Source organism: Callospermophilus lateralis, chromosome X, assembly GCF_048772815.1.
Source record: "Callospermophilus lateralis isolate mCalLat2 chromosome X, mCalLat2.hap1, whole genome shotgun sequence".
Classification (NCBI taxonomy): Eukaryota; Metazoa; Chordata; class Mammalia; order Rodentia; family Sciuridae; genus Callospermophilus; species Callospermophilus lateralis.
Window position 1 is genome coordinate 82,176,635 of NC_135325.1, and position 16,855 is coordinate 82,193,489.

Consider the following 16,855-nt stretch of genomic DNA (forward strand, 5'->3'; position numbering starts at 1 on the left):
CACATTCTGAACAGTCATTGTCCTTAAATAGAATGCAGTGTTAGATTAAAGTAGAGTTTTTGAAAGACCTGCATTTGGTGTCCAATTGCTACCTACACTACTCAGGTATTGTTTTATTGTCAGGAAGTAAAGAAAAGCTTCTTTCAGACTTCATTTTGTCTAAAATAGGAAAGGCAAATACTGTAATAAGAACAAAAATGGCCTCCACAAAATAAAATATATTACAATCTCAGTGTGTAGAGATCATGCTTCTTTTCTTCAAGAATATTTCAAAACATCCAGAAGTTTTCCTTCAGAATATATGTAAAAAGGTCTCTCATATATGCCACTCTCAGTAGGTGAATTCTCACAGCTTAAGTCCATAACTGTAACAAAAAAATGCATGTTTCACAAAATTTTATCTTACTATAATAAACATATTCTTTGTAAAAATATATTTTAAATTCCATTAAATATGATTGAACTGTATCAAATATCAAGTTGAACAATTTGGTATATGTGCACATTCTATGAATTAAAAAACAACACTTCAGGTTAGTCCCACACCCCGAATTATTTAAATTGTTATTTTAGTTTTATTGTATATCACCTTAACAAAAGAAAAATTAAAATAGCATTGTTAAGTCATATGATGCTACACAGCATATATCCTTTCTTGACTTCTAAACGAAGAATTATAATAGGCAAGAAGCCTTATTGATAAGCTTCTATAATACACTATTGAGAATGCTCTGAAGCACAGCTAACACCTGTTAGACTTTGAACACAGTACTTTATAGAATTTCAGTTATTCTATCTATAAAGTGTGGGAAGATGATGGAATTAATGTGAGATCCAAATTAGGAAATATTACCACAGAATGAAGAATTAATAAGAAGATATATCAGGTTCCTAAAATGAAATGAAATACACACACACACACACACACACACACATACATATATATGGGGGGAAGATCATTAAACTGCTTGTCATTTATTAATTAGAATTATAAATGAATTTAAAATTAGTAGCTTATTTGCCATAGTTGTGGTTCATTTATTAAATGATTTACACATAATTTTATCACTAAATTCTCATTGGAAATATAGTAAAACCTTACTTGAAAAAGTGTTTTTATTTTATCTCAGAATAGAGTAAAAAAAGGACATCTGAGAGATGAGGAAGTAGTCTCAGAAGTCATAGATTGGTCAATGTTTTTGATGAGAGCCATGTCTACAATAGCAGCTTGTGCTTTTACATTACTAATGTCTTAAAAAATACAGAGACATAGGTAGTTTTACAAAAGTTTGCATACACTTATAATGATTTATTCCTTGATTCATTATTCATTTGAAAATTTATTTCTGGATACTGCAAATACAACGTGAGTAAAGCATATAAAGCTATGTCCTCATGGAACTGATATTCAACTCCAAAAAATCAGAAAGTGCCTAAAGTAAAATCCAAAGACTCCCTTTTCATCCCAACTTACCATCCTCTGATTATTGTGAAAAGCTTGATGCCTCTCTTTCCATATTTTTTCTTTATTTACACAAACGTGTATTCACATGTAAATATTTGTTTGAATTTTGTAAAAACATGGGATCACACTATCCCATATATTTTTATATAACCAGCTTAATTCACTTAACAAAACATCATGGACATTCTTTGAAGTATTTACATAAAAATTTACATTTCCATTTCTGTAGCTGCATCATATTATTTTGCCATTACATCACATATTATTTCTCTATTGACAGACCTTAAAGTGATGTGAAGTTTTACTACTTGCTACAAACAACACAGAAACAAATAAATTTGGTGGAGTCTCTTTCTCAGAGTAACTTTTAGTTCTTCATATAAATTCCAAAATGTGAGACTAAAGGCCCAAAGATGATGGAAATTTATGATTTAAAAAATACTGCTGGATTCACTTTCCAATAATATTGAGAAATATATGTCCTAACATTGTTAAAAACTAAAATGATTATGATAATGATGATGTGAAATTAGCAGGTTCCTTTTCATCCTATCCTCCTCTTTGCCTGAATGTAATTATTATAAAAACTTGATGCCTCCCCTTCTATATATTTTCTTTTCCTTACTCAAGCACATTTTCAAATGTAGATACTTGTTTGTGTTTTATAGGACTTATATCAGAAGACTTACTATGTGCCAAAAGTTATTTCCTTACTATAAAAACCATTATCATCTCATTTTTATATATGAAGAAAATAACTCGAGATATAATTTTTTGTTAACTGGCCTAGGATCGCACGTGCGCGCGCGTGCGCACACACACACACACACACACATATATATATATACACACACACACATACACACACACACACACACACACACACACACACACTGAACAGCTACAATAAAAAAGAAGCAAGAAAATTAAAGCGACAATAAAATATTCTTTTCCCCCTCAGACTGGTGAAAATGTTAAATGACTACTATAAGAGGGTAGACTCAAGCAAAATTACATATGTTTAAACAGTATATCTATTACTTTTGATCTGTGTGATCCTAGACCAGTTAACAAAATTATATCTCTGAGTTATTTTATAAATATATGGTCTGCATTTCTTTTACCATAAAGTGGTTATGTACATTCTGCTTATCTTCCAGCATACTGGTTGTTTTATCCATAATATGCTGAATATGCCTTTCATTTATTTACTATAATAAATGTCTACAAAGAAAATTATTTTATGTTTATAATCATTATGTTTCAGAATGTCATTTTCTTTTTATTTAAATGATGTTGTTTTTTCATATGGATATATTTATAAAATGAATTTTATCTTCATAAGTGGCTTTTGGGATCCTCATTATGCTTAAGAGGGGTTCCTTCAAAGAATTTACAAATATTATAATCCCTTGAAATATTTTATATAATTTTTTTATTAGCTACACATGACATTACAATGATCTTGGCAATTCATACATTTGAGTCATTAGGGTATAATTTCTCATTTTTCTGATTGTACAGATTGCAGAATCACACTGGTCATAGAGTAACCTATATACATACAGCAATCATAATGTCTATTCTATTCTGCTGCCCTTCCTATCCCCCCCTACTCCTCCCCTCCCCTCCCATCATTTCTCTCTATCCAATCTAATGTGACACACTTTTTTTTTCTTTTTCTCATCACAACATCATAATTTTTATGTCTTTAATTCACTTGTAATTACTGTATAAAAGATGTAAAACTATGTTTTAATTTTATTTTTTGCTCATAGACCCCCAAACCATTTTTGAATACTCCTTAATTTCATCTTCTCTTTTAGCAAATATGTAGATCTCTTCTTATTCACCTACTTCTAAGACTCTGATATGTTAGTTATTTTCTACCCACTCCCACTCTGTGTATGGTTGAATATTATTCTTTTAATATAAAAAATAATATTATCATTAACCTATATGCCAAGTGCCATGGCCAAAGAAAGAGAAAAATGATATTTAGGTTCAGAGATTACATTACCTCCTTTTCAGCCCCAAAGGAAAGGCTTTCTTTTCTCCATTTTCTTAAACGGCCAACCTTGGGATTAAACGGATTCATCTAGCTCATTCAAATGTCAACCTAATGACAAAAGAACAACATGGGAAATGTGCCTGAAGATCCAAAGGAACGATAACATATTTTTCATAATTTCCTAATATTTCTAAGTAAATATTAAATAGAAATTAAAAATATTTGTTTTCTAAGTAGAAAGACTTGCTAACAGGATTTATTAAAATTAAAAAATATTTATTAAAATATTTTGGAAAATATTTCACCTTTGTTGATAAGCTTCTCACATTGTTTAATAAAAAACAGCAAAAAAAAACAGTAATAAAAATTTTATTCACACAATACTATCCGTGAGTTAGTTTCATTTTTTATTTGTTCTTTTCAGATCAGATTTACATGACAGTAGAGAATATTTTAACATACATACATGGAGTAACCACAAGAATGGCAAGTTATACTCCATGTGCGTATGTCAAAAGTACATTCTACTGTCATATGTATCTACAAAGAACAAATTAAAAAATATATAAACACATGAAGTATAACTTATTCTAATTAGGATCCATTCTTGTGGTTGTACATGATATGAAGTTTCTCTTGTGCTGTATTAATATATGAACATAGGAAAGTTATGCCCAATTCATTCCACTGTCCTTCCTATTCCTATCCCTGTTCCCTTCCCTTCATTCCACTTTGTCTGATAAACTGAACTTCTATTCCTCCCCTTCCCCCTTATTGTGTGCTAGCTTCCGCACATAAGAGAGAACATTCCACCTTTGATTTTGTGGGATTGGCTCCAGCAAGTCCGTTAATCAGCCATGAAAAACTAATAATCATTGGCATTTCTCTCTCATGCTATAGAGTATAATGCCTCTGGAATAATGAGACTCATCAAAAATTTTATGTTATAAACACATTTTATAAGTATCCTTAAAGAAAGAATTAAAAAAAAAAAGGTTCGGAAAGAGATTCTCATGATCAAATGTTCATATTTGCATTTGAAAAGCTGTCTTAACCATAAATCCTTTTACCTGATTTTTTGTGTGTGTGTATATGTGTGTGGTGCTTGGGAAGGAACCCAGGGCCTTGTGCATGCAAGACAAGCACTCTACCAACTGAGCTATATCCCCAGGCCCTTTTACCTGATTTTATGAAATGTTTAGACAAAGTAAACAAATGTGAACTTTTAAACTTTAATTGACATGCTTCATTATATGAGTCAAAAAATAGAACTAATTTTCTACATTTATAAGAACAATATATGAAAATCTGAGTGATATTCTTTCTTCTACTGAAGTCACTTATAGTCACAACAGTATAAAATAGGCTTAGGATTTTAGGTATAGCAATATTATATTATACATAAAAACATTCAGTATATCACAAAATAATTTTTTCACAAAATTTGTTCACCTCTATTTTTTCTGCTGATAAATGGTTGGGCATTATACAAGGTAACTCTAGAGGAGGTTTTGTGGAATTCCTTGATGCATATTTTTTTCAAGGAAATTTTTCTAAGAACACCACATAGTAAATTAGAGGGAAGAAGAGTAAAAAATCCAGTCACACATTCATGACATTTTTCTCCTCCCTAAGGAATGTAACTTTACTCTTCATTTTTCTTGCATGATATTATTGCTAAGTACTGCCACGTTTTCGGCATTGTGGATTATAAATTTTATATACAATCCAATTATTTTTTCATCTTCTAGGTTTACTTAAGAAAGGAAGAAAAGAAAAGAAAAAAGAAAGAAAGAACCCTCCAAAATAACTGCCTCGTGTGTTAACCTGGTCTCTTGAATCTAGGTGAATTTTCTCTTGTAATTTGGCTCTAAGATGCCACACTAGACTAAAATTGACAAAGTTGTTTTTTTCTTTACAGTGTTTTAACCTCCCTAATGTTTTTATGCCCACTGATATCTTCAGGGACTTCATCTAGCTCTAGTTGTTGCCCTTCCTTGGTCGCTTAGGAGTCATACTGAACAAGTGGTAAATATTTATCTCACCACTTTATTAATTATAAGTTCATTCACCTGGTATAATCAGCTTTTACAAAGATAAGAAGGATTATATCTTAAACTAGTAGTTAATAATATTTTCAATCTCTCTCTCCTCTTACCAAACGCCGGAACCGTCTTTCAACCGCCACAGCCTAATAGGAACCAACACTCTAGCAAGTTTTCTGCTTGGCTCACATTCTCATTGGATGATGAAATTTGACTGGCACATGCTAGACCCAATGGGAGCTGATTATTGTTTTTTAATACTTCCCCCTTCTGGAAAATTCTTAACTATCTGAGTAATTCAAGACAAAGCAACCAGATGAATTACAGGACAGCTGATTAAGATTCTACTTAAATAATGGGCAACTTTTTGGTCTTATGAAAGATGGTGGGTATACTTAAACTTAGAACATTCACTATCTGAGATGGAAATTTAACTGGACACCCTATATTCACTAAATTTGGTGATACAATTTACAGAAGATATGTCATTACAAAAATCAGTGCTTTGTATTTTAAAATGTCCTAGTGTTTTGACATTTAGTACATATTTCCAATTCAAATATTCAGGAAAAGAGACTTTGTTCTCTTACAGTATGTTTATCTACCATCATAATTTTCCTTCCTGTTAACCCCTTCTCATTTCAGTAACACTTTTTTTCTAATCACAGGAAGAATAAAAAGAAAGAGAGATTAAAGATGAGATATGAAGTGTTCTGGCCTAGTCTACAAACTTGTATTGAAATCATCTTCACTAAACACAGATATAATGGCAAAATAATATCTCTGAAGATGTCTTAAACCTATTGAGGAATTTTGGGGTTTTTTTATACATATCTAGAAGCAAAAACTTAGGGAGTGTTAAAGAGATACAGGCAAAATCCCACACCAGGAAAAAAAATCTTAAGGCCCAATTGAAGGACTAAGTTCACTCATGGTTTAGCCCATAGTAAACCAAAAAAAAAAAAAAAATTCATTTTTTTTTTAAATAAGACTAGTGAACCTGGTAATTACAAAAGAGAAATTAATCATATTTTTTCTGTATGCCTTTTAAAGTAGTTCTTTGAACAGATCTGTTTCTTTATAATACTTACATATGTAAAAAAAATTGCAAATTTGTTGTCACAAATATTTGATGTTATAATAAAGTTTTGGGGTAAGATTCAGGAAACTAAGGTTTGTTGATTTAACTCAGGTCATACCACTGATTGATGCAGGACGAATATGTAAGTCATGTGATAATAAATCCAGTACTCTTTACAGTATAGGATTTTTACCTTAATAAATAACAGGTATGCATCATTTGGGGCACTGTAAGTCTTATTTAATAGCCTTTACAAGCACTGATTTGGCGGGTATTCACTCCCTAATTCCAACAACACATCTATGTTTATTCCAAATAAATGGTCTCAAAAACAATTTGATTTTCCCCCACATGCAGTTGCAAGAAAAATTTCTTAGTCTCCTTCCCATCAGAGTACCTACCTCATATCTACATAGGTTCCTCCAACACAGAAATTCTATGATAGTCATTTATCTTTCAGTTTGTTTGTTTTGTTTTCTCCACTCTAAATACAACCATGGTGTGTTAGAATAGAATTAGTCATAATTCTGTAATACATGGTGAAATTAAAACAATTGTAAGCAGAGATATTAAAGTTTCTCTGTAAATAATATAAAAGCCCAGAGGGGAGGTCAGTTTCATTTTAATAGCATAGAACGTAAAATATTTTAGGACCAAGAAGAAGATAAAGCAAGATCTCAAAATAAAAGGAAAATTCACATTAAACCAATAACAAAATTTTTTTTTGTTTAACCATATCAGGAAGATGGGAAAGTATATTATTTAAAATCTCTTATGCATATTTTTTGTTAAATAAGGTAAATATTAAATATTTGTATATAATTTTTTTTCATGTGCTGTGGGCTCAGACATTGGGAAATTTACATAAACAAGAAAAATGATAAATTTAATCATTTACAAGTAGATCACCACTGAGAGGCTATGACTTACAATTATAGTAATGATTTTGATGGAAACAATGGTCAGATCAGGTAAGCAGACCTCATACAGAATAGAACCTGAATGAGGTCTTTTTCAGTCGTGTGTGTGTGTGTGTGTGTGTGTGTGTATACATGTGTATATTTCATTTCTGACAAAGTATAATTTTCAAAAATTTGAAAGCAACTAAGATACAAGTATAAAATAAACGTGTTAAAATTGCATTCAATGCATTATTTAATGTAGAGAACCAGCAATATGTAAATTCTGATTCAAAGAAAAAAAAATAAAGACACAAAGAATTACTAGAAATGTCAAAATAAACTTGTTAACATGTGCAAAACACATTTATATTTTATAGGATACTAATATTTAATACATTAAATGTTATTTTTGCTACACATGGCAATTATATTTTATTAAATCCATTTGCATAACTTAAACAAATATTTATATTGTTATCAGTCATCTACAGATCACTTTTATCCCTACAAATTAGGAAACTGTCCAGTGAAGAGAAATATTACTTCAAGTTAAAACTCCTCTTAAATTAAATAGCTCCCCAGAGGGTTTGCAATGCAATGCCTTGCATTTCTCAAAAGATACCCAGGAATCTCCTCTATTCATTTCTAAGTCTAAGAAAACACCAAAACATTTTATTTTCTCTAATGTCATCCACATTTTCTATACCTGATTGTAATAATGGATTATAAATAGTTCTTATTTAATCTCTCTGTTAATGCATTAATAGTATAGATGATTCAGATAAGAACGTACCTAAAATATAAACATTAGTGCTTGAATATATCTACATCATGTAAATCCTTTCCTCATTGTAGTTGGTGGGAACATGCAATGAGAAATGGTTGATCTGTTGTAAAAGTAATCCACAAAAATAGAATCAAACTGAAAATACACTAACACATATTCAGTTAGATTGGTGAAAAAATAAATAAAGCTTTGTATTTCAGTCAGTATTACTGATGTTTTCTCCATGTGGCTCTTCACTCTGGTACATTCTATTTAAGGTCATGATGCTGATAGATTTTTGTGCTTAGCTGCAGATTATAACGGACATCATCCTGGTCAACCATATAACTACCCTATTATACTTCAGTATAAAATGCTAGGCTATATATTTTTCAAATGAATTTGTAGATACCTTTAGTGTCCATCAGTTGCCATGACTCCCCATAAAATAACTTCTCTAAAAGCCCCCCTTTTAAAAGAAAAACATCAAAAAGAGTACTATATTTGTAAAAACATGCTATTATGATAATTTGCCCTTTTAATTTTACTTCACAAGGCATATTATGACCTTCAGCATAGAGGTCTACAAAATAAGTACATGGCAAATAAATAGCTGAGGCTTTCAAAAACAAGCCATTAAACAACATTACATATGATAAGCTCTCTTAGGAGGAATAGTTAAATGCATGGAGTTTGAAGAGAGAATGTTTGTTTCTGGAAAACACAGCTAAAAAGAGAGAGGGGGGTGCAGGCAATACATTAAAGCATAATTCGGATATGAACAATATCTTAAAGCACATAGTATATGTAATTTTAAATAATCATTGTTAATACATGAATAAAGCAAAGAAAAATCTGTCATTTAACTTTGTTAATTAATTTGAAACCACATTCTGTTAGGTTGAACGTTTTAAGAAATAAGTAAACCAATGAAATTAAAAGAATAATAAAAATACTTATATTGTATAAGAAAAGATCATTGTGGTTGAGGGGGAAGAAGGACAAGCTTTCTCCTTCCCTATCTTGTCCTCCCCCTCTTCAACTGCTTAAAAATTGAGATTCTAAAATGTCTTCAAGTTTGCTCTTTAAAAGTTGTTGAGGAGTGGGATGGGGATATAGTTCAGTTGGTAGAGTGCTTGCCTCACATGCACAAGCTCCTGGGTTCAATACCTAGTATCAAAAAAAAAAAAAAATGTTGCTGAGGACCCTTTTTATTCAACATAGTACTATCCATGGAGGAATTAGGCAAGAAAAATAAAACTCATGAAAATCACAATAAATAAATAAATTAATTAAATACCTCTGCTAGCTGATGACATAATCATATATGTAGAAAAATCTGAAGATTATATGCAGATACACACCAAAGGGAAAAAAGATACATGTTAGTGGTTGTTGAGAGCCACAGCCGAAGGGGCCTCAGCAAACTTCCAGCTGCCAGCTGATTGGCTCCTCTGGGGTGATGCTCATTGGGCTGTTTCCCCGCCCTTTCAGGCCATGGAGCTGCTCATTGGGGGACTCTTTCGGCTCCGCCCGTGTGACCCAGCCAATCGGCCTCAAGAGCAGGAGGAGTGGGGGGTAGAGAGGCTTGTGGGAAGCTGGTGGGGGCAGCTGGGCTCTGAGGGAATTCCTGAAGAGCTCGTGTGGTACAGCGTGTGTGTTCTAAAAATAAAGTTTGTTTCTGCTTGATAAGTGGCTCGTGAATTGTGCCCAGCCAGACTGCTGCAAGTGGTAACAAGAAAAAAAATCAGCAATGTTGAAAGATGCAAACTCACCCATAAAATTCAGTTGCATTTCTACATACTAACAATGAACAATACAAAAAGAAAACTAAGACAATAATTCCAATTACAATAAAAATAGGGATAATAATATAATTTGGATTAAATTTAAAAAGGTGAAATACTCATAAACTGAAAAGTACACAACATTGCAGGAAAAAAAAATCAAATGAGTCACCAATAAATGGAAAGACATAATGTGTTTTCTGATTGTAAGATATCACATTGTTAAGACATTCATACTAGTCAAAGTGACCTATAGATTCAGTACAATTTATGTCAAAATTCCAATATTAGTTTTGTAGCAATGGAAACATTGATCTTAAAACTCATAAGTCATCTTAAGAAATTTCAAGTAACAAAAGAAACTTGAAAAAATATAAAATCAGAAGTCTCATACCTCTTGATTTCTCAACTTTGTGAGAAGAAACTGTTCTTACACCCAATTAGATTTAACCTTGGTAGGGTCAGTGAATAAATCAACAGAAGTCAGATTTAAAAGAGAAAAAAAAAATTTACTCAAATCCATATGGAAGTGCACAGAGTGGCTTACTCAATAATTAGAAATATGGGTTTATATGCCTAAATTAATAGGAGAAAAGGAAGATAGAGTAAAATTAGTTTTGTGGGAAGATTAGTTTCTATAGGAAAGAGAAATGGCATATTAGAGGGGAAAATAGGAGTAAAGAAAGTTTATGATAATGTGTTTATGAAGGTATAAGTAGTATTCTATGTCCTTTATGATGGTAATATACCTTTAAAGAGGGAATGTAGGGAAACCTTACTCTCAGAATTTTTTGCCTCTAGTTAGCTAAGGAAAGCTCTGAAAAATCATCTTTTCCAACCGTTGAACTTAAAATATCATTAGTATAAAACCGTTTTTTATGCTACAGTGGTATGCTTGAATCCATTTATCCCTAAACTACATAATCAAAATAGTATAGTATTAGCATAAAGATAGTTCATATATTCCAATGAAATAGATTAGAGAGTTAATTAATATAATCTAACAGATATGGACAAATGAGTTTTGGGCAGGATATTTCAATGAGGAAATTACAGTCTTTTCATGAAATAATTCTGGGAAAACTGACTATCTGTATGCAAAGAGTGAAGTTTGACTCTTACAACTTGTAAAAAAAAAACAATTTTGAAATGGATCAAAGAAATAAACATCAGAACAAATACTATAAAGTTTGTTAGGTAGGTTTGAGGTGGCTAAGGGAACAAAGCACCAGGCAACCTGCATGTGCAAAAGATCCACCAATCAGGCACCCACAGAACCATCTGTTAATCAGCGGGGTCTCCTGACGAATTCTCAATCTCAGCAAGCTCCCCTGACCAACCCCAGTAGGACAAGGGACTCTAAAACCCCCCCTTTCTTGTCCCAAGCCCTCCCTTCCTGTCCTAAGCACAATAAAAATTGTAATCTGGCTGAGCCCCTGTGCAATTCCCCCAGACCCACTCTGTTGGCATGGAGGGTCTTGCCTGGGAAAGAATCTCAATAAAACCTTCTTCAGCAGCTTTTAATCTGCCTCCTTTTGATCACTGGTACCTGACCTTACAAAGTTCTTATAAGGAAATAGAAAATTTCATCATATTAGTTGTGAAAATTATTTTTTAAATGACAGCATAATCACAAGTTCCAAAGGAAAAAAAAATTAGATAAACTGGGCAACACTGAAATTACAAGTCAAAGATATAATCAGCAGGGTGAAAAAGCAATCCAAGAAGTGAGTGAAAATATTTGTAAACAATGAATCTGATAAGAAGTTAATATTCAAAAATTTTAAAAAAAGAACAACTAAAATCACCCCCCTTAAAAAATGAAGAAGAGATGGACACAAGATTTGAATAGACATTTCTTCCAAAATGATATAAAAATGGAGTGTATATGTAACTGAAAGCTCAGTCCCTGTCCCAATCAATGCCAATTTAATAATGAGGACACAGTAATGAGAAAAAGGAAAAAAAAAAAGGTTTATCACTTCTCAGGTGAAGGAGAAACAGGTGATTCCTGTCCCAAAGTCTGTGACTCTCCTGATCAGGAGGGACAGGGAAGTTTTAAAGAAACCCTTCAAGGGTTACATTCCAGGTGTGCTCTGGTAGGGGGCTCCAGGGCACCCTGATGGCTTGCTAGGATTCACTTGTTAATTTGGGAGATGTTCACCTCTCAGATCCTAGGCAGGCATCTCCTTCCTGTAGTGGGTGTGTTCAAGGGCAATTAACTAGGGGAAGAAAAGAAAACACTAACTCCCTAATCTTGTTAGGGAAGAGAGAGGGGAAAGAGAAAAAAAAGAAAAAACATTTTCTAAAAAATAAGCCTTAGAGCAATGAGGGATACATTCAGAAAGCAAAGGGACCATTGTTACATATGCACAGGAAAAATGTCGTCATCAATCATTAGTGAAATGCAAATCCTAATTATAATTCGAAGTACTTCTCACATGAAGAATGTGACTGTTAAAAAAAATCTACAACTAAAAAATATATTTTAAAATAAAAATAAAAAGTAAGTAAAATGAAGGACATCATATGATTTCATTTATATGGGATACTTAGAGTAGTCAAATTCAAAGACACAGAAGGTGAAATGATGGTTGTCAGAGACTCTGAGGGAAGGTGAAATGGGGACACTTTTCAGTGGTACAGGGTTTCAGTTTTGCAAGATAAAAAGTGTTCTGGGGGTGGATTGTAGTGATGATTGGACAACAATATGAATGTACATAATGCAAAGAGCGCTTGCCTAGCATGTGTGAGGCACTGGGTTTGATTCTGAGCACCATGTATAAATAAGTAAATACAATAAATGTTCATCAACAACTAATAAAAATATTTTTAAAAATGGTTAATATTGTAATGTGTATTGTGTCACAATTTATGTAACAATAATTTCTTGAAAATGTTGAAGATATTCTATTACGTTACATGTATAGGATCATAAACACATGTGTATAATATCATATACATATATTCATATTTAAAATTATAGTTGAGATATATAAAGCATTTAAATAATTGTAAAATAATAATATAAAATGAAAGTAAAAATTAATAAGAGTTAATATAAATAATATATTTATCAAAACTATATTTTCCAAAATAAAAATTTTAATGAAAGAATGGCACTGTTTTACAATTTTCAGATCTATGGCTTAATGAAGCCATATGGCTTAATGAAGGACAGCTAGTTTCTCATAGGTATTGTAGTATTCTATTTGTTCCAGTATGCTATTTTAATTGAAATATATAAAGAAAACCTACCACTCAATGTATGTTGTTGGAAAATACAGAAATGTTTTATTAGCCTTTTCAACTAACTGTGGATACTGTGTTTTAGTCACTACCATGCACAAGCCTCTAGGTTCAATCACAATAATAAAAAATAAACTAATTAAAATGAGAAAAAAGGTTATATTGTGGAATATGAAACTATATCAATTAACTTTTCAAGCTCTGTTGCATTAAAATACATTTGTGTGGCATATACTTTAAAAGGATATTTTACTCTTGCTTGATTTCATGACACAAAGCATTGACAACTTAAATAATAGCACCTCACTGACTAAAATAGATCTTCCAAATATTGACATATTTCAGTTAAAAATATTAAAAAGCCAATTTTTGTTAATAACAGTGATTGTCATAAAAGTAAGTACAAGGAAGCTATCATGCATATATTGGCAGATGCAAGTTTTCTAAAATTTTTAAATCTGTGATGGCCTTTAGTGTCATAAAAATGATATTTTGAGTTTTCATAGACTAGGTCATAAAAAATCTTGCAACTTCTCTCTTGGTCTCTTAGATTGCTCACTTTGATGAAGTAAGATATATGAATTCCATCTACAATTAGCCTTTCTGGCCTTCTAGGCATAAACCCAAACAAGACACATGAAGCAGTCACATTAAGAAAGAGTGAACTTTCTTATGTTCATATATAAATATATGAACAGTGTAACTCCATATCATGTTCAACCACAAGAATGGTATCCTAATTAGAATAAGTTATACTACATGTATGTATAATATGTCAAAATACATCCTAATGTCATATATGTCTAAAAAGAACAAATAAAAATAATTTTCAAAAAATAAAAAAAAAAAGATAGTTGGCTAACCCCAAGTGTTGCATCCGTCTCATTTAAGATAACAGAGTGAAAAAACATTCTTAGGTTTCCAACCCAATTAAATTTCAGATTTCTCAGCTGAAATCTCTTTGCAATGGTACCCAAATGAGCTCAATCAACTCAAAGAAGTGTCAAAGATGCATTGTAATTTTATGTTTTGGGTGGTGTGTTACAGGAAGATTATTAACCCAAAAAGCACTTTCAGACCTAACATTCTAACATTTCTAAAGATGTGGTTTGGGCATTTTTTTCCAGTACTAAATATGATATTCTATGTTATGGTATATCACTGTGCTTTTCACAAACAGCATCAGATTTCCTAATGGAAGTTAATAACATAATGTCTGACTTTCATAATTTCTGCTTATAATGGACTTCACAGAATCACCTTTATTCCATGAAATGAGACATAACAGTACAACTACTAATAATAGTCATATAATGCAATCTCTCTGATAACAAATTGAGGTGCTGTTTTCAACATTTTTTTTTTGAGTTTTGATATAGGACAGAAAAGGCTGGACACCCAAGAAATTTTGGGGAAGCAGATTTATTTGTTGCAGGATCCAGAGGATCTATCACCTAAAAGATTCTCTGGACCATGAGTTTGGAAATTCTTGGAACTTTATTCTCAGTGGGAGAAGGGGGCTTGGAGTCTACATTTATATATATATATATATATATATATATATATATATATATATATATATATATATATATTTAGTTGTAGATGGATACAATACCTTTATTTCTTTATTTTTATGTGGTACTTAGAATCGAACCCAGTGCCTCATGCATGTTAGGCAAGCTCTCTACCACTGAGCCACAATCCCAGCCCTATGGAGTCTACATTTTTTCAGGGGTCTACACAAAAGTGATTTTTTTTTTTTAATTTGCAGAAAGTGCTTTTGTCCTATTTTTTAGATTAGTCAGAGGTTTTACAACAAAAGCAGAAGTGACGTCATCAAGTCTGTGGCCAAACTTACTTTTTGCAAGACACAATAACCTAGTCCTCACAAGTAAAAGGAAGTCCTATTCCACTGATACTGACCATTATGAGTGACAAGTTCTGCTTCTTCATTGTTGAAGTTTGAACATTGGAGAAGTGCATAGAAGCAAGCATAGAAAACACGTTTTATTTTTAAAAAATAGTAACACAAACTTCTCCCAGGAGGAAAAAGGGGGCCATAACTGGTGTCCTGGTATACCAAGAAGTGGGAGTATCCTGCCTCTTTTATATATTTTAAGTTTTCTTTGTTCTCCTGCCCTCTTCCCTCTTATTTCTCTCCTTCCTGCATATATAACGAGGCCCAGGAGATACTGGTGGGATGGCCAAAAAGTGTGAATCAGAGGGGCAGGTGGAAGGGCCAATCAGGAGTGATGGGGCAGGAAGGGAGCAGCAGCCCAGGGGGCATTAATTATGGTGCTTCATTAACAGCCTTCTGAGAGGGGGAAGTATAGGCAGGTGATCTTGGTATTCAAATGGTTCTGGAGGCATTAACTTTTCAATCTTTCAGGGGTGGTCTCCAACTTGGACCCAACCTTCCTTTTCCTGATCAGATCCTCCAATTACCTATCTACATTGACTGCCTCTCTTTAATTCTTGCTTCACATTGAGTATTTTGTAAAAATTTTACTGATATTCTGTTATAAAGCTTTCTGACAAGAAGAGGAACTTTTTTTTCAATAACACTTTATTTATGAAAACAGTAGGTAGGCTGGATTTGACATATGGGACACATTTTTACCAACTCTGGTACAGAACAGTATCTGGATGGCACTTAATACATACTTGTGGGATGAATGAATATATAAGTCAGTAATATACACATGCATACATATACACATGCTTACATACAGATATACAGATTTTTATACATACTTATGTATATGTGTGTTTATGTTTGTATACACAGAAAAGATACCAGAAGTAATCAAATAAAAATATTTCAGTAGTTATCTCTAGTGGCAAGATTATGACATTTTAATCTCCATATGTTTTCTTTATTCTTTTAATTTTTAATCAACAATATATTACTTTTGTTTTTATTTTTTCTTAAACCACAATATAAACATAAAAAATATAGTTCATAATTATACAAGTCAAAGAAGTTTCACAAGTGATTTACCATTATTTTTTAAGCACCCAGATGAAGAAATAAAATAATATCAATACCTTATGCTCTCTTTGAGTCTTGTACACACTATCCTGACTTTTTATAGCATAGATTAGCTTGCCTATCTTTATATGTTAGGAAAATGGACTTACATTTCATGTACTCTTTTTTGGTCTCACTTCTTTTGCTCAACATTAAATGTAGAAATTTAGCTATAGTGAGGTTAACAAGTGTGGTTCATTCTTTTTATTTATTTATTTATTTGTGTGGTGCTGGGGATTGAACCCAGGGCCTCGTGAATGCAAGTCAAGCACTCTACCAACTGAGCTATATCCCCAGCCCTGGTTCATTCTTTTGTTAAAATTTATTTATTTACTTTAATTAGGTATATATGTGACAGCCAAATGCACTTGATTCATTGTACACAATTAAAGCACAACTTTACACTTCTATGGTTGTACAGGATTTAGCATCATACCATATGTGTAGTCAAATATATACCTAGGATAATGAGGTCCATCTCTTTTCCCAGTCTTTAAGAGGAGAAACTTACATGTTAC

At 32.1% G+C, this 16,855-nt stretch overlaps 1 non-coding gene across 1 annotated transcript; it reads right to left on the reverse strand.

The window, feature by feature from the left end:
- Nucleotides 1-16,558: 16,558 nt before the first annotated feature.
- Nucleotides 16,559-16,632, reverse strand: Trnaa-ugc (transfer RNA alanine (anticodon UGC)). Its single transcript has one exon. It is a non-coding gene; the product is annotated as a tRNA-Ala (tRNA).
- Between the last annotated feature and the right edge of the window lie 223 nt (nt 16,633-16,855).